At 37.6% G+C, this 25654-nt stretch overlaps 1 protein-coding gene and 1 long non-coding RNA gene across 2 annotated transcripts in view; one reads left to right on the top strand and one right to left on the bottom strand.

Annotated features, from left to right (window-relative positions):
* The window catches only part of C1QTNF8 (C1q and TNF related 8), a 138573-nt gene that overhangs the window by 107181 nt on the left and 5738 nt on the right, over nt 1-25654 (bottom strand). The window lies entirely within an intron of this gene.
* LOC128641885 (uncharacterized) overlaps nt 21530-25654 on the top strand; it is a 48829-nt gene continuing 44704 nt past the window's right edge. Inside the window, exon 1 of the long non-coding RNA XR_008399592.1 lies at nt 21530-21586. This is a non-coding gene — a long non-coding RNA (uncharacterized LOC128641885). The remainder of the gene's footprint in view (nt 21587-25654) is intronic.

The raw sequence follows: 25654 nt of genomic DNA, 5'->3' as shown, positions 1-25654 counted from the left end.
CCACCTCAGCCATGTTTTCCTGGACACTTATGAGTTACACAGGCTGCAGGGTATGCAGGGAGGAACATGTATTGTGTTTCTGGACAGCACTATTCATATTCCTCCCTGCACACCCTGCAGCATGTATAACTTATAAGTGTTCTGTATTATAAGGGACGGGTGGCAACCCTATCTGGGAGTGAAGAGGTGTTATGTACAGTGTAAACCTTTGTTTGAATGTTCCCCACACTTCTTCCAAATTCCCCACAAACCTGAGCTCTGGTGGTGGTTTGAGGCTGGCAACACTGTGAAAATGTCTTTGCTCTTGTGCTGGATGATGTTGTCTTGTAACTGTTCCATGCTGTGTATCCATTTTTATTTCTTGTATTATTGCTGTAGTTCAATTCTTGGAGAAACATCCACTTTTGTTACCATGTGTTGTTTTCTTATTTATATAACTGATGATGACAGAGACAGGCTGCTTTTCTGCAATAACTTTATTACATGACTGACTGCAATGCAACTCCAAACTAGACTGTACTAGAACGCTTCCTGTTTCCTGTGTCCCCCTGCCCCTTGACCCTTCCACTAGAAACTATCTGAAATGAAAACTTAACACCAAAATTGGGGTACAAAGGCCGCAGCTTTTTATTAACTTAAACACATATAACAAATGATAAATAATCAAATACTCAAACCCACAAAACAGAGCTTGCCCATAGCAGTCACATAACTCCATTATCCACCACATTCCCATCACATTCTCTCCTGACATTCCAGGAGGTACCCCAATAACTGCTATCCCACCAGGCAAGAACTGTGACATGTCTACATAAACCTACAGGGAGGGAGGGAGCTTCTTCCCCAATAAACCTTGCAAAGAGATTTTGGCGCTCTTTTGGGCCACCCCCCTTCCTTATCTACCTGTTTCCAGGCCCCTCCTCACTCAAACACCCATTGGTCTTCTAGGCAGGTGTCACATGCCCCTCCGCAGTAAGTACTCCTCCAGGGCTTCATTGAACTTACTTCCTGTAGCAATGATATAATGAAAGTTCATTGCAAACTATACTCAACACACCCACGTGCACACAAAGCAACCCAGACATCCTCAATCATACAAAAACAGGCACCACCAAGAGTAGCTGCTTCTCTTTGACTGTTACCACCCCCCTTGGTTAGTCCACACCAGAGAATATGCACTTGTGCAGCCTTCCTGTACAAATATGTTTTTTTCTGTACAACACTGTGGTTGTCATCTTGTAACCTCTGTTACCATAAATGTAAATTCATACACTTTCCATATAATGTGAGACCTCAACTCACCTGATTTGAACGGCCAGGTATATACTAGAGGAGAGACAAAAGGCAGACACTAGCTGACAAGACACATGCAGACCTCAAGAACAGTACTGTTTCGATATGAGCAGCAACAATTCACGTATACTCCTCACCTAGCAAGATGTAAGGTTGCCTGAAGCTGTCACAGAACAAACCTGCACTGAATGCAAATCCTTCAGAGAAGTGAGTTCTGAAGGGAGTCATTTAGCAGCTTACAGAACCAGCCATTATAGGGAGCCATGGCCGGCTCAATCATGGGACCAAGTTGGTCCAATGGAGCCAGGCAGCACTTGACAAGGGGTAGAACTTCAGTTGGGACAACTGCATCTCTTCCCTATCTTCCTTTCCACTTATTGCGCAGTTGTGCATGCAGGTTTAGTAAGTTCAGCTGCCAGGTTGATATGCTAATCAGTAATTTTACTACTGGGGGGGAGTCATTGCATTCTCGGACCCACACAGCACAATATCTTGAGCTGGCCCTGAAGCGAATATCATTTTAGACATGAAACCCCAAAAATGTATTTTGCAATTCAGATAGAGAAGGTGATTTCAACCCCTTTGCTACCTGGGGGGGGCACTTCACATTTCTGTGCCTAAAGCTGCCTGATATGTAAATCCAGCCCTGGTCCTAATACAATTTAAAACCTGTAAAATATGTTTAAAAAAAAATTTCAAACAACATACTGTACTGTATATAGATTTGGATCACATATGTAGAGCTTAGTTATCCGAAAGCATTTTTTTGTATCTTTAAACCATTTTCCGAATTTTTCAAAATGATATATTTGATTTGATTGGATTACTAAAATGCTACTAAATATATCATATAACAAGGGACATTATTTTAATGGGGATCGGAATAACAAAAGAACAGAAATGATGACTAATCAACAATAAAAAAAAATCTAACTGTAAAAAATAACACTAAACAACAGGAAATAACCTAACGAATATAGTTAGAACTGAACAAAAGATTTAATTTCATTGAAAAAGTATTGTTGGGTTTTTTTTCCTGACAATTTCAAGAATGACATCACCTAAAATCATTCATTAAATGACTATGAGTCACAGGTGGCAATTCAATCAGAAGTGTGAAAGACTTTAAGCATCTGTAAGTGATCACAGCTTTTAGACTGTATTTAATGTGTGGGAATTGTTGCAGTCTAACGCCTCTCTCTGACTCACTACTCATTATACAGATAGATAAAATGCATTAACTATAGCAGGAAAAAGTAAGCAGTTAGCTAAACAAGGGAGTTAGGCAAACAAGGATTTGGAGTAACCAAGGGAAAATATAATTATTTTATATTTTTAAGTTAAACCTTTTAGTAAGTATGTGTGAGAATCTCATTCAGTGTACAGCTTGCCACATGTTTGCATCACTGGAGCAGCCACTTCAGGGATTATATGTCTGTGGCAAATGTGAGCATATTGTCTCTTTAGAAACTCATATTGGAGTTCTGGAGGAATGAATTGCAGAGACTTGGAAAGGGAAATGGATAGGACGGAGCTGGTTGTTAATGGTTCTAGCAGTGGGAATGGGGAGGATTCAGATGAGGAGACTCCAAAATCTAGCTGGGTAACAGTTAGAGGGTGAAGTAAAGGTAAGTGGAAGAGACAGGCCAGTTCTGAGCTGGTACACCCCAACAGATTTGCCAGATTAAGTTAAGATGTTGGGGATATCAGTTCAGTGACAGTGTCAGAGAGGGCTGTTTTGCCTAGTATAGTGAACAGTCCTTAAGTCATGAAGGAGGAGCATACTATGGTGGGCAGTCCTTCAGACATGGTAGATGGGCATACTATAGTTAACAGTCCTTCAGTCATGGAAGAGGGGCATACAAGTCAGGGACTGAGACAGATGTTTTTGGTAGGAGACTCTATTATTAGGAAGGTTGATAGGGTAATTTGTCCTCAAGACCCTTTAAATAGAACAGTTTTCTGTCTTCCAGGGGCTCGTGTTAGGCATATTATGGAGCGTATTGATAGATTGTTAGAGGCATGTGGGTCTGATCCTGCAGTCATGGTACATATTGGTACTAAGGAATCAGCGGGAGATGAAGAGTCCTAAAAAATGACTTCAGGGAGTTAGGTAGCAAGCTTAAAGCAAGGACCTCCAAAGTAATATTTTCGGAGATATTACCAGTGCCGTGTGCTAACTCAATAAGGCAGAAGGAGCTAAGGTCTGTTTATTCATGATTAAAAACATGGTGTAAACATGAGGGGTTTGACTTTTTAGAACACTGGGCTGACTTTTCTCTTGGGTACAATTTGTACAGTAAGGATGAATTGCACCTGAATGACATGGGTGCAGGTATGTTGGGGGAAAGGATAGTAGCAGATTTAGAGAATCTTTTAATCTAGGCAAAGGGGGGAGGGTCAGTTAGAACACAATAGAACAGAGAGATCAGTCTGTGAATATGTCACTCCTATAATATCTCAAGGAAGGGATGACTTAAGAAATGTCACATTAGAAAGTATGGAGAAAAGCACACCAAGTAGCAGCAGAAAGCACATACAAATTAAATATATGACAACAAATGCAAAAAGCATGACAGGTAAAATGGGAGAGCTGGATCTCTTAGTTGCAGAAGAGGACTATTATGTTATCAGTATAACTGAAACTTGTTGGGATGATTCACATGACTGGGCAGAAAACTTAGAGGGTTAAACTTCATTTAGGAGGGACAGGAAAAATAAAATGGGTAGAGGAATCTGCATGTATATTAAACCTAACCTTAAACCTACAATAAGGGAAGATATTTATAATACAGGTGACAATGTATAGACCCTGTGGGTTGAAATAAATAGTGGGGGGGACCCTAAAAAAATATTACTTGGAACATGCTACAAGCCCCCCAACATTAGTGACCTGGAGGAAACTCAGCTACTAATGCAAATAGGTAAGGCTGCTAATAGAAGTTCTGTAATTATGGGAGATTTTAACTACCCTGATATAAACTGGGCCAATGAAACTAGTAATTCAGCTAATGGGGATAGATTTTTAAATGTTCTCAGTGATAACTTCTTGTCACAATTTATAGAGGAGCCAACTAGGAGTAAAGCTATTTTGGATTTAGTGCTATCAAACAATACAGATATAGGGGGATATGAATCAAAGCGTAAACTATTTTGCATTAGTGGGTGTCAATACGCTCCCCTAACATCGCCAAACATTGCAGCCACGGATCTGAATACGATCTCCATATTTATAAATAAAGCCGTCAAAGACACGTGCACCAAGTACGGGGCGAAGATGCATCGGACTGTTGTTAACTAACTGTCATCGATGATGCTGCTATTCGTGTTTTTCCCAACTTTATTTATATAATTTCACTAAGCGCCTCCACTATACTAAAATGTTTAACCCCTATCCTGCCACCACCGCAACCTAAATAAAGTTATTAACCCCTATCCCGCCGTTCCCTGACACCACCGCAACCTAAATAAACTTTATTAACCCCTATCCCGCCGCTCCCCGACACCACCGCAACCTAAATAAACGTATTAACATCTAAACCTCTGTCCTCCCACATCACCACCACTAAATAAACCTATTAACCCCTATACCATCAGCCCCCCACATCGCCAAAAAAACTAATTAAGCTATTAACCCCTAAACCTAACCCCTTAACTTAAAATTAAAATAACAACATCCCTATCTTAATATAAATTAAAACTTACCTGTAGAATTAAAATAAACTAATTTTAAACTATTAATTAACCTACCCTAACTATTATACTAAAATTAAATTAAACCACCAATTAAATAAACTAAATTACATATTAAAAAAAACCTAACCCTACTAAAATTATTTAAATATACAATTAAACCTTATTAAAAGTATTAAATTACAAAAAACAAAACACTAAGTTACAAAAATAAACACTAAATTATGAAAAATAACAAACCAAATTATCAAAAATAAAAAACAATTACACCTAATCTAATAGCCCTATCAAAATAAAAAGCCCCCCCCCAAAATAATAAAAAAACCCTAGCCTACAATAAAGTACCAATGACCCTTAAAAGGGCCTTTTGTGGGGCATTTCCCCAAAGATATCAGCTCTTTTACCTGTAAAACAAATACAAACACTCCCCACAACAGTAAAACCCACCACCCAACCAACCCCCCCAAATAAAACACTAACTCTAAAAAAAAAAATAAGCTACCCATTGCTCAGACCCTAATCTAAAAATAAAACCCACCCAAAAAAAAACCTTAAAAACACTAACCCGCGGCGATCCACTTACAGTTCTTGAAGTCCCGCTTGAAGGATCCATCCAGCCGGCAAAGTCTTCATCCAGCCGGTGAAGTCTTCATCCAGAAGAGGCCGTCTGGGTGAAGATTTCACTGGCTGGATGAAGATAGAAGAGGCCGCCTGGATGAAGACTTCTTGCCGCCTGTATGAAGACTTCGCCGACTGGATGGATCCTTCAAGCGGGACTTCAAGAAATGTAAGTGGATCGTCGGGGGTTAGTGTTAGGTTTTTTTAAGAGTTTCGTAATTTAGTGTTTTTTTCCCCCTAATTTAGTGTTTGTTTGTTTGTTTTTGTAATTTAGTACTTTTAATAAGGTTTAATTGTATATTTAAATAATTTTAGTAGGGTTAGGTTTTGTAATTATGTAATTTAGTTTATTTAATTGGTAGTTTAATTTTATTTTAGTATAATAGTTAGGGTAGGTTAATTAATAGTTTAAAATTAGTTTATTTTAATTCTACAGGTAAGTTTTAATTTATATTAAGATAGGGATGTTGACATTTTAATTTTAAGTTAAGGGGTTGTTAGGTTTAGGGGTTAATAGCTTAATTTAGTTTTTGGCAATGTGGGAGGCTGACGGTTTAGGGGTTAATAGGTTTAGTTAGTGGTGGTGATGTGGGAGGCCAGAGGTTTAGGGGTTAATAAGTTTATTTAGTGGCGGCAGTGTCAGGGAACGGCGGAATAGGGGTAAATACATTTTATTTAGGAAATGTCGGGGGCGGCAGATTGGGGGTGTTTAGACTCTGGGTTTATGTTAAGGTGTTAGGTGTAAACGTAACTTGTTTTCTAGCATAGAAATCAATGAGGTATATTTCATTGTCTTGCAGCATCGAACATAAGCTTTCCGTGCTTTCAGACTCCCATTGATTTCTATGGCATCCGCAGCCTCAAGTGTGGCGGATTGAAAAGCAGGTACGATGCGTTGGAATAGCTGCGAGCATACCTGTTAACTATTTGATCAATTGTAAAAGTGTCAAATAGAGCAGAATGTGTATTCGGAACATCTGTAATGACGTAAGCATCGGTCTGCGTTGGATTGAGACCGCCGGATCGTATGTTACGTCACAAATTTCAGCATTTGCCAGTCTTGAGGCTTTGATAACTAGGTCGGATCAATCTCGCAACAATTACGACGCAGAATTTTGGCGTATTTGCGGTTGACACTTTGATAGATATCCCCCATAATATCAAACATAGAAGTCAAAGAACATTTGGGTAACAGTGATCATAACATGGTCACATTTGAAATCTCTTTTCATAAGCAGTGTCTTGAAGGTTTAACTAAGACTTTTAATTTTAGGAAAGCAAAATTCAAGGAAATCATTAAATAAAAAATTGGGACAAAGTATTCTCTAATAAAAATACAGAGGATACGGGGGCGTGTCCGTGCAGTGTCCTGAAGAGGACACATTTTCTGTAGGCTCCATCAAGATCCTTAATAATGATTATTATACTTTTAACGGCTGGAATAGGAGCACACTATACAACACCTAATAGCTCTAGCAATTGTGACCTATTGTGTCTTTTCCTGGCTGTTTTTATGACACTGGGAACCCAGATCGGAACATATAAGCCTTAGGCGTATCATGTACTGTTTCATCAGGCAGATTCAGCCTGATGAAACAGTACATGATACTGAGAAACGCGTTGCTGTGTTTTTAATGTGTTGTAATAAACACTTTTAAATATATACAACTTGCTACGTTGTGTTTCTGTGGACATCCTTTTGGAGTTATATTATACCTCTGCTGGAGGCGGGACGGTGCCTTCCTGACTGATAGCCCATTTGGTGAACACCTTTCTTGGCTTGCAGGAATCTTTGCCCAGGAGGAGAGTTTACCGGACAACTCTGAGGTTCCGGTCTGCCTAGCTAGCACTACATCTTGGTGCTTTTATACACGTGAGTGGTTCTAAACTACTATCTTTAAATCTGATATAATATACGGAATTATGCTATGTGGCGCCTTCTCTATTTCATTATAGATTAACCTGTTGTGGATGGCCTTATACATCGAGGAGAGCTGCCTCACACCTTTATAACCATAAAGGGATTCTTTGGACTTTATTTTGGACATTTTTTTATTTTTTTATCTTTTGTCTATTTTGGACATTTTGTATTACAGTTTGTATGTTATGAGCTAATTTGTGATGGCATAAGTACTACTATTTCTGCAACTGATTTATTGTGAACATTGAATATATGTGGTTTGAATCCTGTTGACCATAGATTATAATAATTTTGTCCAGCATTATTATATTTAGATAGCGCCCCTATTTTATATAATATTGTGTTATCCTCTATAGGATATACACATATATATATATATAAAGACTTCTTCCTGTACCACTGCTTGAAGAAGGTGTCTTCCAGAAACTGGCAGTAGGACTGGGAGTTGAGCTTGACTCCATCCTCAACCCGAAAAGGCCCCACAAGCTCATCTTTGATGATACCAGCCCAAACCAGTACTCCACCTCCACCTTGCTGGCGTCTGAGTCGGACTGGAGCTCTCTGCCCTTTACCAATCCAGCCACGGGCCCATCCATCTGGCCCATCAAGACTCACTCTCATTTCATCAGTCCATAAAACCTTAGAAAAATCAGTCTTGAGATATTTCTTGGCCCAGTCTTGACGTTTCAGCTTGTGTGTCTTGTTCAGTGGTGGTCGTCTTTCAGCCTTTCTTACCTTGGCCATGTCTCTGAGTATTGCACACCTTGTGCTTTTGGGCACTCCAGTGATGTTGCAGCTCTGAAATATGGCCAAACTGGTGGCAAGTGGCATCTTGGCAGCTGCACGCTTGACTTTTCTCAGTTCATGGGCAGTTATTTTGCGCCTTGGTTTTTCCACACGCTTCTTGCGACCCTGTTGACTATTTTGAATGAAACGCTTGATTGTTCGATGATCACGCTTCAGAAGCTTTTCAATTTTAAGAGTGCTTCATCCCTCTGCAAGATATCTCACTATTTTTTACTTTTCTGAGCCTGTCAAGTCCTTCTTTTGACCCATTTTGCCAAAGGAAAGGAAGTTGCCTAATAATTATGCACACCTGATATAGGGTGTTGATGTCATTAGACCACACCCCTTCTCATTACAGAGATGCACATCACCTAATATGCTTAATTGGTAGTAGTCTTTCGAGCCTATACAGCTTGGAGTAAGACAACATGCATAAAGAGGATGATGTGGTCAAAATACTCATTTGCCTAATAATTCTGCACACAGTGTATATATATTGGAATCCTTTTGTTATAAATTAACTGTTCACCCTTTGAAAGTACACAACTTTGATAACTACACTGCTTAGTACAGCCGAAGCCACTGTTTATAACCCGCAATGTACCCAAGGGACCTCAGAGTAGGTAACATGAATAACAGGCAGTACTAAGTTGCAGATACAGCAACCTCTTGCAGGGGAAGAAACCTTAGGCATAAATCATATCAAGCAAGTGGTAGCACCTTTATTTACATGTAACCTGTTCCATCAATTTTTTCCTTTCCTTTTTATTTTTTTATATGTATGGAATCCCTATACAGCAAAATCCTTCTTATTCTTAGAAATATATGCTTGCCCGCAATATCAAATATATTTACAATACCAGGTCTATCAGATGCGGACAACAGAATAATACCTATCTTGTCCAGTCATAACCTTTTATAGTATCATATTTTATTTTGAGGAAAATGAATATAATGTTAGTAAAAAAATGAGGATAGAAGCCTGTCATTATGTAAACATGAATGTGTTCCCATGTTTTTACTGTATCCTGCCTGCACTTTCTTTCTTTTTATCCTTTTAGAATGTGTATCATATAGATATGTATATTGGAACCTTATTGTTATGCATAAAATCCTCAATAAAAATATTTAAAAATAAATAAATAAATAAATAAAAAAATACAGAGGATACATGGATAACATTTTAAACTTTGTTAAATAAATATACATATCAACAAATACCATATGGTTATAAAAATCAAAACCAATGTGGCTAAATAAAAATGTGTTAAGAGAAATTAAGAAAAAACGTAGGGCATTTAAATTATTCAAAGAAAATAGTACAGACTCAACATACCATATTCATAAGGAATATAACAAAGCATGCAAAAAAGCAATCAAATTTGCCAAAATTGAAAATGAAAAATTAATTGCAAAGGATTCTAAGTCTAACCCTAAAAGGTTCTTTAAGTACATAAATAGCAAAAAATCTAAGGACAATATAGGTACATTAAAATGTGTGGAGGGTAGCATGGTTAACAGTGACAGGGAGAAGGCTAAGGTACTAAACCATTTTTTTTCTTCAGTATACACAAGAGAGGAACCAATGGACAATCCTTTGGAACAAACTAGAACATGCCAGCCCATACCATTAACTGGGTTATGTATAGAGAATATCAGGAAAAAACTGGATAATATTAAGGTAAATAAAACTCCAGGCCCAGATGGAATACACCCAAGGGTGTTAAGGGAATTTAGCACTGTTATAGACAAACCTCTACTGTTAATTTTTCAAGATTTTTTTCCTCAGGCATGGTACCCATGGATTGGTGTAAAGCTGATGTGGTGCCACTCTTCAAAAAGTGAAGCAGGGATGACCAAGAAAGCTGTAGACCAGTTAGTCTAACATCAATAGTGGGGAAGATATTTGAAGGGATTATAAGGGATAATATTGATGAGCACATTTGTGTAAACAGGATTATGAGTTCAAATCAGCATGGTTTTATGATGAATAGATCATGTCAAACTAATCTAATTAGATTCTATGAGGAAGTAAGTAAAAATATAGATAAAGGGGAATCAGTTGATGTTATATAATTAGATTTTGCAAAGGCATTTGATACAGTGCCACATGAGAGATTAATGCACAAAATTAAGGGACTGGGAATAGCTGAAAATGTTAGCTCATGGATAAATAACTGGATAAAAGATAGGGAGCAACGAGTAGTAGTAAATGGATCATACTCAGATTGGACAAAGGTAATAAGTGGAGTCCCCCAGGGATCAGTACTGGGCCATGTTCTTTTTAATATTTTTATAAATGACTTGGAGCAAGGATTAAATAGCGACATCTCTATATTTTGCAGATGATACTTAAGTAAGGTCATTAGGTCAGAGCAGGATGAACTTTCGTTACAAAGGGATCTGCAAAAATTAGAAGTATGGGCAGGTAAATGGAAAATGAGATTTAATACGGGAAAATGCAAGGTTCTACATTTTGAAAGTAAAAATAAAATAAATGTATTATTTAAATCGGACAAGACTTAGTCAAACAGAGGAGGAAAGGGATTTGGGAGTAGTAATAGATAACAAGCTAAAGATGGGTGCACAATGCAGGGCAGCAGCTACAAAGGCTAATAAGATACTAGCATGTATTAAAAGAGGCATTGATTCAAGGGAGGAAAGCATAATTCTGTCACTATATAAATCCCTGGTATGACCTCACCTTGAGTATGGAGTGCAGTTCTGGGGACCGATCACAAAAAAAGATATTGTAGAACTAGAAAAAGTTCAGAGAAGGGCCACAAAGCTAATAAGGGGAATGGAGAATTTAAGCTATGAGGATAAGCTAGCCAAACTGGGTCTGTTTTCTTTAGAAAAAAGGCGCTTGAGAAGTGACATGATTACTTTATATAAATATATTCAAGGCCCATATACCGAGATGGCAGAAGCTCTGTTTATTCCAAGAAAACAATTTAAGGTTGGAGGAAAGGAGATTTAATCTCCTGCAACGGAAACGTTTTTTCACTGTAAGAGTAATAAAAAAAGAAGTTAGTGAATGCCAATACCCTAGATACATTTAAAAATTATTTGGATACATTTCTGTCTAGAAACAAAATTCATGGATATGATTGCTAGTATTAAATGGGTCACCTTTTAGTGGGATTATTTAAGATGAACTGGAGCTTTTTGTAAGTATTTTAGATTTGTATAGGTTGAACTCGATGGACTTCGGTCTTTTTTCAACCTCATCTACTATGTTACTATGTTACTATGTTAAAATCACCCGATGCAACTTTGTACTCATTATTTTCCAATTTATTCTATCTAAAATATGTAATTTCAAAATGTATTACGGTCTTAAGATACTTGAAAGAAAAATGAAACAACTTTATTGCCAGAGTTGTGGAAGTTAGTCGCTTTTAAACAGTAGAATGGTGGAGTTGTCCATCTTGAACTATAGGGGCCCATTTTTGGTTCAGCACCTGGGTAGCGCTTGCTGATTTGTGGTTACATTTATCCACCAATCAGCAAACGCTACCCAGGTGCTGAACCAAAGATGGGTTGACTCTTAAGCTTACATTCCTGCTTTTAAAAATAAAGATAGCAAAAGAACGAAGAAAATATTATAATAGGAGTAAATTAGAAAGTTGCTTAAAATTGGATGCTCTATCTGAATCATGAAAGAAAAAAATTGGGTTTAGTGTCCCTTTAAGACAGCATAGCAATAAGTCAAACACATATATGTTTCAATCTAAACTTAAAATATTTTAAATTAATGTGTTCATGCAAATAAAATATTTATTTCATTAATTTCATTTTGACTTATGTACATACATTGAAATTGGTCTAAAGTTATAAAGTGGGTCTTTGGTATGGGGATAAACTAAGACACTGAAAATATATGCTCATATTAAAGGGACATTAAGGTAATGTTGTGCACATAATATTGTATATCAATTAAGCAATGCCGTGCAAACTATCTGCAAACAAAATATATGTTTTAGTAGTAATTATAACTAATTACTAGCAAATTTTGCATAGTTTTGCAGTCCTGGAACATAAACCTTTCAAAGCTTCTATAGTCGTGTGTGTGTATGTATGTGTGTGCATGTATGTGTGTGCATGTATGTGTGACTGTGTATGTATGTGTGTATGTATGTTGTGTGTATATGTATGTGTGTGCGTGTGTAATTATGTATGTGTGTGTGACTGTGTATATGTGTGTATATATATATAGATATACAGTATATATATATATATATATATATATATATATGTTTATATGTGTGTGCGTGTGTGTAATTATGTATGTGTTTATGTGTAAGTGTATGTGTGTATTTATGTATGTGTGTAATTATGTATGTGTATATGTGTGTATTTATGTACAGTATGTATGACTGTGTATATGTGTGGGTATATATATATATGTATATATATATATACAGTGTATATATATATATATATATATATATATATATATATATATGTTTATATGTGTGTGTGTGTAATTATGTATGTGTTTATGTGTAAGTGTATGTGTGTATTTATGTTTGTGTGTGTATGTATATATGTATGTATCTGAAAGTGTGTATTTATGTAAGTGTATGTGTGTATTTATGTATGTGTGTGCATGTATATGTGTATGTATGTTGTGTGTATCTGTGTGTGTATGTATGTGTGTGCGTGTGTAATTATGTATGTGTTTATGTGTAAGTGTATGTGTGTATTTATGTATGTGTGTAATTATGTATGTGTGTATGTATTTATGTACAGTATGTGTGACTGTGTATATGTGTGTGTATATATATATATATATATATATATATATATACAGTATATATATATGTTTATATGTGTGTGTGTAATTATGTATGTGTTTATGTGTAAGTGTATGTGTATATTTATGTATGTGTGTGTATGTATATATGTATGTATGTGTAAGTGTGTATTTATGTAAGTGTATGTGTGTATTTATGTATTCCAACAGCAGGTTACTGTTCAGCACTCTGTTTTTGAGGTTATTTATCCGTGCAAGCTGCAAGGGTCCATACCAAAAAACCCAAAAATAAGTAGAAAGTTCAAGCTGCAGCAGCACTGAATAAAAAGATTTTTATTTTTATTTTTGCCAAAAAGTTAATACAACGTTTCGGACCAACTGTCCTTAATCATGTATAAAATCACACTGACACATACAGGCTTAAAATACCCTTAACCCCTCCCATTCAATTATAATACACACCTGTGATAATCTATCTACATCAGTTAACTCCACCTAGTGTTCACACACCTCTTTTCTTAGAGGTTCTCATATGACTTCACAGTTGATTTATCATTATGTGTACACAACATAGACATTCAAATTCAAAGATACCTATACTTTTTGTTAGCTCTAAGAACTTTTTAGACTTTTTTTAAGCCTTTACCTCTTATATTAAAGGGACAGTAATCAGAAAATACTCCAATCCATTTCTCTATTCATACCTCCTGGCCACATAGTACCTAATGTATAGATCCAAAACAATTCTTTTTGCTGAAGTTTTTTCTCTCTGTTACCCCCCCTCCTGGGTCTCTCTACATGATCTATAATCTGAAATCTAATTTGACTCAGACTATGCCCAGCTGTCAAAAAATGGTGAGCCACAGGTGCATCTACATCTCCTGTTCTTATGCTACTCTTGTGTTGGTTCAACCTCTCACGCACCTTACGGGTGGTCTCTCCTACATAGCCCCACCCACATGGGCATTTGATTAGATACACAGCATATTCTGTGTTACAGGTGAAATACCCTCTAATCAAAAATTTCTTGCCTGTGCGTGGGAAAGCAGGGAAAGCAACCATTGTTTTTTTTGTCAATATACCTTTGCACTTTCATTTTACCAGGTCCTATATCTGCCCTAACAAGGGTATCCTTAAGATTTTTATCCCTCCTGTATGCAGGCATTGGCGGTACTTGAAATTCCTTCACTTTAGGGTTACATTCACTTAGTACACTCCAGTGTTTTCTGATAATACCTTGTATTTTATCACTAAGGGGAGAAAAATTACTCACAAATACCATTCTATCTGTTTGGTCCTTTTCTTTATTATTTTGTTGTTCTAACAACTTAGCCCTCGGAATGTCTAGAGCGCTATTTATGCCCTCCTGTATCATTTTAGATGGATAGCCTCTCTTTGTGAATGCATTCCCTATCTCACTAAGTCTCTCCAGTGCCAGACTCTCGTCTGATACTATGCGTCTTACACGCAGAAACTGGCTCTTTGGTAGAGATTTAGTGAGAGTGGGAGGATGTGCACTACTGTAGTGTAATAGATTGTTACAATCTGTTTCCTTTCTATACAGATCTACTGACAATGAAGTCCCAGACTTATAAACTTTGGTATCTAGAAAGTTAATGCTTTCTTCACTATGGACAAGTTTAAATTTAATGTTAAGGGTAGCGCTATTCAAATCCTTAAAGAACTGTTCCAGGGTCCCAATGTCGCCCAACCACACACCGAACACATCATCTATATAGCGCCACCATGTGGCGCCATATAGAATAAATAAAGGGTGGCTGTACACCACATGCTCTTCAAACACATTCATGAAAATGTTCGCGTATGTGGGAGCGACATTGGAACCCATGGCCGTGCCCTGAAGTTGCAGAAAATAGTCATCTTGGAATAGGAAGTAATTACACCGCAGTACAATACCTAGCAGTTCAACAATAAAATTTCTCTGCATCTCACTTATCTCTGTGCTATTGCTCAGTATTCTATTTACTGCTCCAATTCCTGCTTCATGTGTAATGGATGTGTACAAACTTACTACATCCATACTATACAGAATACCTTTTCCCTCACTCAGATCAAGACTATGTATTTTATTCAAAAAATCACCTGTATCTCTTATGTAAGAGTTAGATCCCACAAAAGGTGTCAGATATTTATCAAGGAAAATGGAGGCATTGGACAGGATTGATCCAATTCCTGCCACTATAGGGCGTCCTGGTGGAGCTACCTTGTCCTTATGGATTTTTGGTAATGTATAAAGGACAGGTGTTATTTCCTCAGTCTCCAATAGGAATTTCACCACATCCTGCCCAATGACTCCTCCTCTCTCTGCTTTAGATACACAGTTCTCTATTTATTTCTTGATTTCAAACTTAGGGTTTTTTGATAGCAACTTATACACTTTCTCATCTGCCAATTGTGCTCTAATTTCTTGAATATAAAATTCTTTATCCAAAAGGACAGTGGCACCACCCTTGTCCGCTCTCTTAATGATAATCCCTTTATTCTCATTCAGTTTCTTTAAAGCATTCCTATCTTTTTTAGTAAAGTTCACTTTTCTGTTAACCTTAACCTCTCTACCTTTCTTTTCTAGAATCTCTATATCCCTGTCAACCAATTGTATGAAGGTTTGTACACTAGGGTTAACCTGTGATGGCGTGAAATTGCTTTTATTTCTTAAGTTTAACACAGATAAATTAAGTGTTTCAATACATGCATTATTTTTAATTGGTGGCACAATGCAATCTGAGAAAAAACTTTTCAGTTTAACTGATCTGTAAAATCTATGCAAGTCTTTACGCAGCTCAAACATGTTACATTCACCTGTGGGACAGAATGATAGTCCTTTGTTTAGCACTTGTAGTAAGAAGTGAATACAGCGCCAACAAGAGGCCAAGGGATAAATATACTCACAGAGAGATAAAAGAAGATTATTTAATGAACCATGTTAAAAAGCATCAGTAATAAAAGACTATATATAAAAAATGTAAAAAGCACATATAAATAAAATTACAAATACAGGAATATCTTACAGAAGCGGCTCAAAGGGCCAAAGCTGATAATTACAATAAAAACAGAGGTAATAACAGGTGATCAGTGTGAGTGGTACACCAGAATAAGAGTGTATACTGATAAAACAGAATTAGCCTAAGTACAACTGTAGCAAGTGCATCAAGCAAAAAACTAATAAACAATAATACAAACAATAGTGTTCAAAATTAGTGTTACAAAAATAGTGTTCCAAAAAATAGAAAAATGCACTGCAGTGCAAAAAAAGGGGGTAGCAAAATAATTGTATAGATACAATCAAATAGTGAGTGAGTGCAAATGGATATAAAAATGTTAGCTACTTAATCCAGTGAGGTTAAGATATAATTAAATAAAATACACAATATGCAATAACATAAAAAATAATAAAATACACAATATGCAATAACATAAAAAATAATAAAATATAAAATATAATCCAAAAAAGTGTTCAAAAAGTTGATCAACAAATGTTAGTGAAGAACAAAAATAAGTCAATCAAAACTAAAAAATGGAAAAAATGGGTGGTGAAAAGCAAGGTGAAAGTGAGGAAATTGATTCCTTCCAATGTTAGTTACTTTTTACAGATCCAAATTCCTGAGTGTGGTTGCTGAAGTAGCTGAATAGATCCTAGCACCTGTCAGCTGCTCCTATGGTATCCTAAAAAGTGTCCCTGTAAAAAAAAGAAATTCACAACATAGTGTATCCAATATGAGAATGAAGTAAAGATTAAAGTAATGCTTACCAATATGTCAACGCGTTTCTGCCCTCAAAAAAGGGCCTTTCTCAAGACTCGTTTAGCACTTGCTCTTCTTCCACGGTTAGCTGCGTCTGACTCAGATTTACAGTTATTTCCTCTGGCTGCGAGTCGTTGCCCGCTGCTTGCTGCCACTCGTCTTTGTCTTTTTTCCTGCGGTGGCGCTTCCCTCCTCTGCGGGTTTGCCCTCTCCTTCTGAGTCCCCCGAACCCGATTCTGATGAGGAACTCTGTGTGGCCGATTGATCATTTTGCCTATTCGCCCTGCTACGCCGGTTTCTCCTTCCCCCGGAAGTGCCTCCGTATCTACTTCCGGTCCGTTCTCCAACTCGTTCCCCTTTCCAGCGATACACTGTTCCGGTCTCGTAATCATGCTCATCTCGGGCAAACTTGGTTTTTTTTCTGTCTTGTATGGTACTCCTTAATTCCTGCATCTGTGTTTCCACATCGCTTATTAATTTATCCAGCTCTTGTGTGGACATTGATGTCGCCAGCTCACGCTTGTATTCTTCCATCTGTACTCTTTGTTTGCTCAGCTCCATCTGCAGAAATTCAACCGTGAGTACCATCAAATCGAAAGAGCACTTGTTCAAAATCAAAAGCCCAAAGACTTTTGGATACACAGACACAGAGGCAGCAAGAATTACTACATTGATTTGTGGCTCAAGGGATTTCTTGAGAGCCTCTCCCAGTCAAGTTGTAAGTAAAAGCTATGAGCATATACAGAAGAAGCAAATAGCATATGAATTACATGCAGTAACTCTAGCGGAATATCATAGAGTGAAAAGGATCCCTAGAGGCCTGCGAATGAATGTGCAACCCACCCTGTTGCGGGATAACATCGAGTACTGTCAGAAATTTGAAATGATTTTGAACAAGTGCTCTTTTGATTTGATGGTACTCACGGTTGAATTTCTGCAGATGGAGCTGAGCAAACAAAGAGTACAGATGGAAGAATACAAGCGTGAGCTGGCGACATCAATGTCCACACAAGAGCTGGATAAATTAATAAGCGATGTGGAAACACAGATGCAGGAATTAAGGAGTACCATACAAGACAGAAAAAAAACCAAGTTTGCCGAGATGAGCATGATTACGAGACCGGAACAGTGTATCGCTGGAAAGGGGAACGAGTTGGAGAACGGACCGGAAGTAGATACGGAGGCACTTCCGGGGGAAGGAGAAACCGGCGTAGCAGGGCGAATAGGCAAAATGATCAATCGGCCACACAGAGTTCCTCATCAGAATCGGGTTCGGGGGACTCAGAAGGAGAGGGCAAACCCGCAGAGGAGGGAAGCGCCACCGCAGGAAAAAAGACAAAGACGAGTGGCAGCAAGCAGCGGGCAACGACTCGCAGCCAGAGGAAATAACTGTAAATCTGAGTCAGACGCAGCTAACCGTGGAAGAAGAGCAAGTGCTAAACAAAGGACTATCATTCTGTCCCACAGGTGAATGTAACATGTTTGAGCTGCGTAAAGACTTGCATAGATTTTACAGATCAGTTAAACTGAAAAGTTTTTTCTCAGATTGCATTGTGCCACCAATTAAAAATAATGCATGTATTGAAACACTTAATTTATCTGTGTTAAACTTAAGAAATAAAAGCAATTTCACGCCATCACAGGTTAACCCTAGTGTACAAACCTTCATACAATTGGTTGACAGGGATATAGAGATTCTAGAAAAGAAAGGTAGAGAGGTTAAGGTTAACAGAAAAGTGAACTTTACTAAAAAAGATAGGAATGCTTTAAAGAAACTGAATGAGAATAAAGGGATTATCATTAAGAGAGCGGACAAGGGTGGTGCCACTGTCCTTTTGGATAAAGAATTTTATATTCAAGAAATTAGAGCACAATTGGCAGATGAGAAAGTGTATAAGTTGCTATCAAAAAACCCTAAGTTTGAAATCAAGAAAGAAATAGAGAACTGTGTATCTAAAGCAGAGAGAGGAGGAGTCATTGGGCAGGATGTGGTGAAATTCCTATTGGAGACTGAGGAAATAACACCTGTCCTTTATACATTACCAAAAATCCATAAGGACAAGGTAGCTCCACCAGGACGCCCTATAGTGGCAGGAATTGGATCAATCCTGTCCAATGCCTCCATTTTCCTTGATAAATATCTGAGACCTTTTGTGGGATCTAACTCTTACATAAGAGATACAGGTGATTTTTTGAATAAAATACATAGTCTTGATCTGAGTGAGGGAAAAGGTATTCTGTATAGTATGGATGTAGTAAGTTTGTACACATCCATTACACATGAAGCAGGAATTGGAGCAGTAAATAGAATACTGAGCAATAGCACAGAGATAAGTGAGATGCAGAGAAATTTTATTGTTGAACTGCTAGGTATTGTACTGCGGTGTAATTACTTCCTATTCCAAGATGACTATTTTCTGCAACTTCAGGGCATGGCCATGGGTTCCAATGTCGCTCCCACATACGCGAACATTTTCATGAATGTGTTTGAAGAGCATGTGGTGTACAGCCACCCTTTATTTATTCTATATGGCGCCACATGGTGGCGCTATATAGATGATGTGTTCGGTGTGTGGTTGGGCGACATTGGGACCCTGGAACAGTTCTTTAAGGATTTGAATAGCGCTACCCTTAACATTAAATTTAAACTTGTCCATAGTGAAGAAAGCATTAACTTTCTAGATACCAAAGTTTATAAGTCTGGGACTTCATTGTCAGTAGATCTGTATAGAAAGGAAACAGATTGTAACAATCTATTACACTACAGTAGTGCACATCCTCCCACTCTCACTAAATCTCTACCAAAGAGCCAGTTTCTGCGTGTAAGACGCATAGTATCAGACGAGAGTCTGGCACTGGAGAGACTTAGTGAGATAGGGAATGCATTCACAAAGAGAGGCTATCCATCTAAAATGATACAGGAGGGCATAAATAGCGCTCTAGACATTCCGAGGGCTAAGTTGTTAGAACAACAAAATAATAAAGAAAAGGACCAAACAGATAGAATGGTATTTGTGAGTAATTTTTCTCCCCTTAGTGATAAAATACAAGGTATTATAAGAAAACACTGGAGTGTACTAAGTGAATGTAACCCTAAAGTGAAGGAATTTCAAGTACCGCCAATGCCTGCATACAGGAGGGGTAAAAATCTTAAGGATACCCTTGTTAGGGCAGATATAGGACCTGGTAAAATGAAAGTGCAAAGGTATATTGACAAAAAAAACAATGGTTGCTTTCCCTGCCTAAATTGTACTAACTGTAACAATATGGTGCGGGGCTCTACATTTTGCCACCCACGCACAGGCAAGAAATTTTTGATTAGAGGGTATTTCACCTGTAACACAGAATATGCTGTGTATCTAATCAAATGCCCATGTGGGTGGGGCTATGTAGGAGAGACCACCCGTAAGGTGCGTGAGAGGTTGAACCAACACAAGAGTAGCATAAGAACAGGAGATGTAGATGCACCTGTGGCTCACCATTTTTTGACAGCTGGGCATAGTCTGAGTCAAATTAGATTTCAGATTATAGATCATGTAGAGAGACCCAGGAGGGGGGGTAACAGAGAGAAAAAACTTCAGCAAAAAGAATTGTTTTGGATCTATACATTAGGTACTATGTGGCCAGGAGGTATGAATAGAGAAATGGATTGGAGTATTTTCTGATTACTGTCCCTTTAATATAAGAGGTAAAGGCTTAAAAAAAGTCTAAAAAGTTCTTAGAGCTAACAAAAAGTATAGGTATCTTTGATTTAGAATGTCTATGTTGTGTACACATAATGATAAATCAACTGTGAAGTCATATGAGAACCTCTAAGAAAAGAGGTGTGTGAACACTAGGTGGAGTTAACTGATGTAGATAGATTATCACAGGTGTGTATTATAATTGAATGGGAGGGGTTAAGGGTATTTTAAGCCTGTATGTGTCAGTGTGATTTTATACATGATTAAGGACAGTTGGTCCGAAACGTTGTATTAACTTTTTGGCAAAAATAAAAATAAAAATCTTTTTATTCAGTGCTGCTGCAGCTTGAACTTTCTGTGTATTTATGTATGTGTGTGCATGTATGTGTGTATGTATGTTGTGTGTATCTGTGTGCGTGTGTAATTATGTATGTGTGTATGTAAGTGTATGTGTATATTTATGTATGTGTGTGCATGTATGTGTGTATGTATGCTGTGTGTATCTGTGTGTGTATGTATGTGTGTGTGTGTGTAATTATGTATGTATGTATGTATGTTGTGTGTATCTGTGTGTGTGTGTGTGTGTATGTAAGTGTGTATTTATGTACAGTATGTGTGACTGTGTATATGTGTGTATATATATATATATATATATATATATATTTATATATATTTATTTATATGTGTGTGTGTTTAATTATGTATGTGTTTATGTGTAAGTGTATGTGTGTATTTATGTATGTGTGTGTGTATATATGTATGTATGTGTGTATTTATGTATGTGTGTGTGTATATATGTATATGTGTGAATAACAGACCTCTCTATTTGAGAGGGACAGTCTCTGATTCTGAGCTCTGTCCCTCTGAGACAGCCATATGTCCTTCTTTACAGAATTTCCAGAAACACCCACAAACTGCCCTGACATACTAACAGACCACCCAGAAACACCCACAATCCCTCCCACTAACCACCCATGATTCCGTCACCTCCCAACACGGCTCCACCCACAAAATGGTGATGGGCTCCTATCAACCTCCTGCGTCCCTCAATCACAGCCACAAATGTTGGGAGGTTTGTGTAAATATGTGCACATATGAGCTCCTGCACATTAGTGCATTTGAATTTCAAGTAGAAGTTTGCTCGAATGTGTTACCATTTTATTATTGTTTAATTGCTTGTATATAATTATGACTTTAATCCTTGCAAAGGTCTAAAACACAAGTTAAAGGGACATAAAACCCAAAGATTTTCTATCATGCATGTAAATATGGTTCATTTGTATGTTGAATAAACCATTTCCTTTACAGGATTGTAGAGAATTGCACCTCTATTACATGGTGGGTGTCGTCCCTGTCAGTCTCTGAGCATTAATACTGCAGTACTTGTAGCACAGAAATATGCATCCCACTATCAGCCTCTGAGCAATAATACCGCAGTACTTGTAGCACACAAATATACATCCCACTATCAGCCTCTGAGCATTAATACTGCAGTACTTGTAGCACACAAATATACATTCCACTATCAGCCTCTGAGCATTAATACTGCAGTACTTGTAGCACACAAATATGCATTCCACTATCAGCCTCTGAGCAATAATACTGCAGTACTTGTAGCACACAAATATACATTCCACTATCAGCCTCTGAGCATTAATACTGCAGTACTTGTAGCACAGAAATATACATTCCACTATCAGCCTCTGAGCAATAATACTGCAGTACTTGTAGCACACAAATATGCATTCCACTATCAGCCTCTGAGCATTAATACTGCAGTACTTGTAGCACAGAAATATGCATCCCACTATCAGCCTCTGAGCATTAATACTGCAGTACTTGTAGCAAACAAATATACATCCCACTATCAGCCTCTGAGCAATAATACTGCAGTACTTGTAGCACACAAATATACATTCCACTATCAGCCTCTGAGCATTAATACTGCAGTACTTGTAGCACAGAAATATGCATCCCACTATCAGCCTCTGAGCATTAATACTGCAGTACTTGTAGCACACAAATATACATCCCACTATCAGCCTCTGAGCATTAATACTGCAGTACTTGTAGCACAGAAATATACATTCCACTATCAGCCTCTGAGCATTAATACTGCAGTACTTGTAGCACACAAATATGCATTCCACTATAAGCCTCTGAGCATTAATACTGCAGTACTTGTAGCACAGAAATATGCATCCCACTATCAGCCTCTGAGCAATAATACTGCAGTACTTGTAGCACACAAATATACATTCCACTATCAGCCTCTGAGCATTAATACTGCAGTACTTGTAGCACAGAAATATACATTCCACTATCAGCCTCTGAGCAATAATACTGCAGTACTTGTAGCACACAAATATGCATTCCACTATCAGCCTCTGAGCATTAATACTGCAGTACTTGTAGCAAACAAATATACATCCCACTATCAGCCTCTGAGCAATAATACTGCAGTACTTGTAGCACACAAATATACATTCCACTATCAGCCTCTGAGCATTAATACTGCAGTACTTGTAGCACAGAAATATGCATCCCACTATCAGCCTCTGAGCATTAATACTGCAGTACTTGTAGCACACAAATATACATCCCACTAGCAGCCTCTGAGCAATAATACTGCAGTACTTGTAGCACACAAATATACATTCCACTATCAGCCTCTGAGCATTAATACTGCAGTATTTGTAGCACACAAATATACATTCCACTATCAGCCTCTGAGCATTAATACTGCAGTACTTGTAGCACACATATATACATTCCACTATCAGCCTCTGAGCATTAATACTGCAGTACTTGTAGCACACAAATAAACATTCCACTATCAGCCTCTGAGCATTAATACTACAGTACTTGTAGAACAGAAATATGCATCCCACTATCAGCCTCTGAGCATTAATACTGCAATACTTGTAGCACAGAAATATACATCCCACTATCAGCCTCTGAGCAATAATACTGCAGTACTTGTAGCACACAAATATACATCCCACTATCAGCCTCTGAGCAATAATACTGCAGTACTTGTAGCACACAAATATACATTCCACTATCAGCCTCTGAGCATTAATACTGCAGTACTTGTAGCACACAAATATACATCCCACTATCAGCCTCTGAGCAATAATACTGCAGTACTTGTTGCACACAAATATACATTCCACTATCAGCCTCTGAGCATTAATACTGCAATACTTGTAGCACAGAAATATACATCCCACTATCAGCCTCTGAGCAATAATACTGCAGTACTTGTAGCACACAAATATACATCCCACTATCAGCCTCTGAGCAATAATACTGCAGTACTTGTTGCACACAAATATACATTCCACTATCAGCCTCTGAGCATTAATACTGCAGTACTTGTAGCACACATATATACATTCCACTATCAGCCTCTGAGCATTAATACTGCAGTACTTGTAGCACAAAAATATACATTCCACTATCAGCCTCTGAGCATTAATACTACAGTACTTGTAGAATAGAAATATGCATCCCACTATCAGCCTCTGAGCATTAATACTGCAGTACTTGTAGCACAGAAATATACATCCCACTATCAGCCTCTGAGCAATAATACTGCAGTACTTGTAGCACACAAATATGCATTCCACTATCAGCCTCTGAGCATTAATACTGCAGTACTTGTAGCACAGAAATATGCATCCCACTATCAGCCTCTGAGCATTAATACTGCAGTACTTGTAGCAAACAAATATACATCCCACTATCAGCCTCTGAGCAATAATACTGCAGTACTTGTAGCACACAAATATACATTCCACTATCAGCCTCTGAGCATTAATACTGCAGTACTTGTAGCACAGAAATATGCATCCCACTATCAGCCTCTGAGCATTAATACTGCAGTACTTGTAGCACACAAATATACATCCCACTATCAGCCTCTGAGCATTAATACTGCAGTACTTGTAGCACAGAAATATACATTCCACTATCAGCCTCTGAGAATTAATACTGCAGTACTTGTAGCACACAAATATGCATTCCACTATCAGCCTCTGAGCATTAATACTGCAGTACTTGTAGCACAGAAATATGCATCCCACTATCAGCCTCTGAGCATTAATACTGCAGTACTTGTAGCACACAAATATACATTCCACTATCAGCCTCTGAGCATTAATACTACAGTACTTGTAGAACAGAAATATGCATCCCACTATCAGCCTCTGAGCATTAATACTGCAGTACTTGTAGCACAGAAATATACATCCCACTATCAGCCTCTGAGCAATAATACTGCAGTACTTGTAGCACACAAATATACATCCCACTATCAGCCTCTGAGCAATAATACTGCAGTACTTGTTGCACACAAATATACATTCCACTATCAGCCTCTGAGCATTAATACTGCAGTACTTGTAGCACACAAATATACATTCCACTATCAGCCTCTGAGCATTAATACTACAGTACTTGTAGCACAGAAATATGCATCCCACTATCAGCCTCTGAGCATTAATACTGCAGTACTTGTAGCACACAAATATACATTCCACTATCAGCCTCTGAGCATTAATACTGCAGTACTTGTAGCACACAAATATACATCCCACTATCAGCCTCTGAGTAGTAATACTGCAGTATCTGTTTTGCACAATTATACACTGCCTACTAGTATTAATTTAGACAATACAATAGCTTTGCTTAAACAAATCTTAGTAAATATGTTTAATGTAAAACTGTTTTTAATCTTCTTTAATTGTTCCTATTTTGTGTGCATGATAGAATTTGTTTTGAGAAGAACAGCATTTTCAAATATTGAAACATTTTGTATGAGACAAATAAATGAGCTTTTACTATGTACTTAACCTGCAGAAAATTCTAAAACAGACCTTTTACTAGAAGCATTTTAGAGTATTTTATTATTGCACATCTGCTTGTGTATAACTGTGTTTAATCCCTGCAAATGCCTTCTGCTTGGATTTATGTCTTCTTTTTTCAGTTTCCAGTTTGTGGAAAGTCTATTTTGGTTGTGTATTTATGTCTGTCTGTGAATCACATTTTGGCTATGTACAAATATGCAGCTTTTACTAAGCAATGGTCAGGTATATAAAGCCCAGCTTGTGTTTTCTGGTAAAACCAGCACCAATTC

The sequence above is a fragment of the Bombina bombina genome, chromosome 11, assembly GCF_027579735.1.
Source record: "Bombina bombina isolate aBomBom1 chromosome 11, aBomBom1.pri, whole genome shotgun sequence".
NCBI classification, from domain to species: domain Eukaryota; kingdom Metazoa; phylum Chordata; class Amphibia; order Anura; family Bombinatoridae; genus Bombina; species Bombina bombina.
Note: the sequence above shows the minus strand (reverse complement) of the source record. Positions and strands in the feature narration are given on the sequence as shown.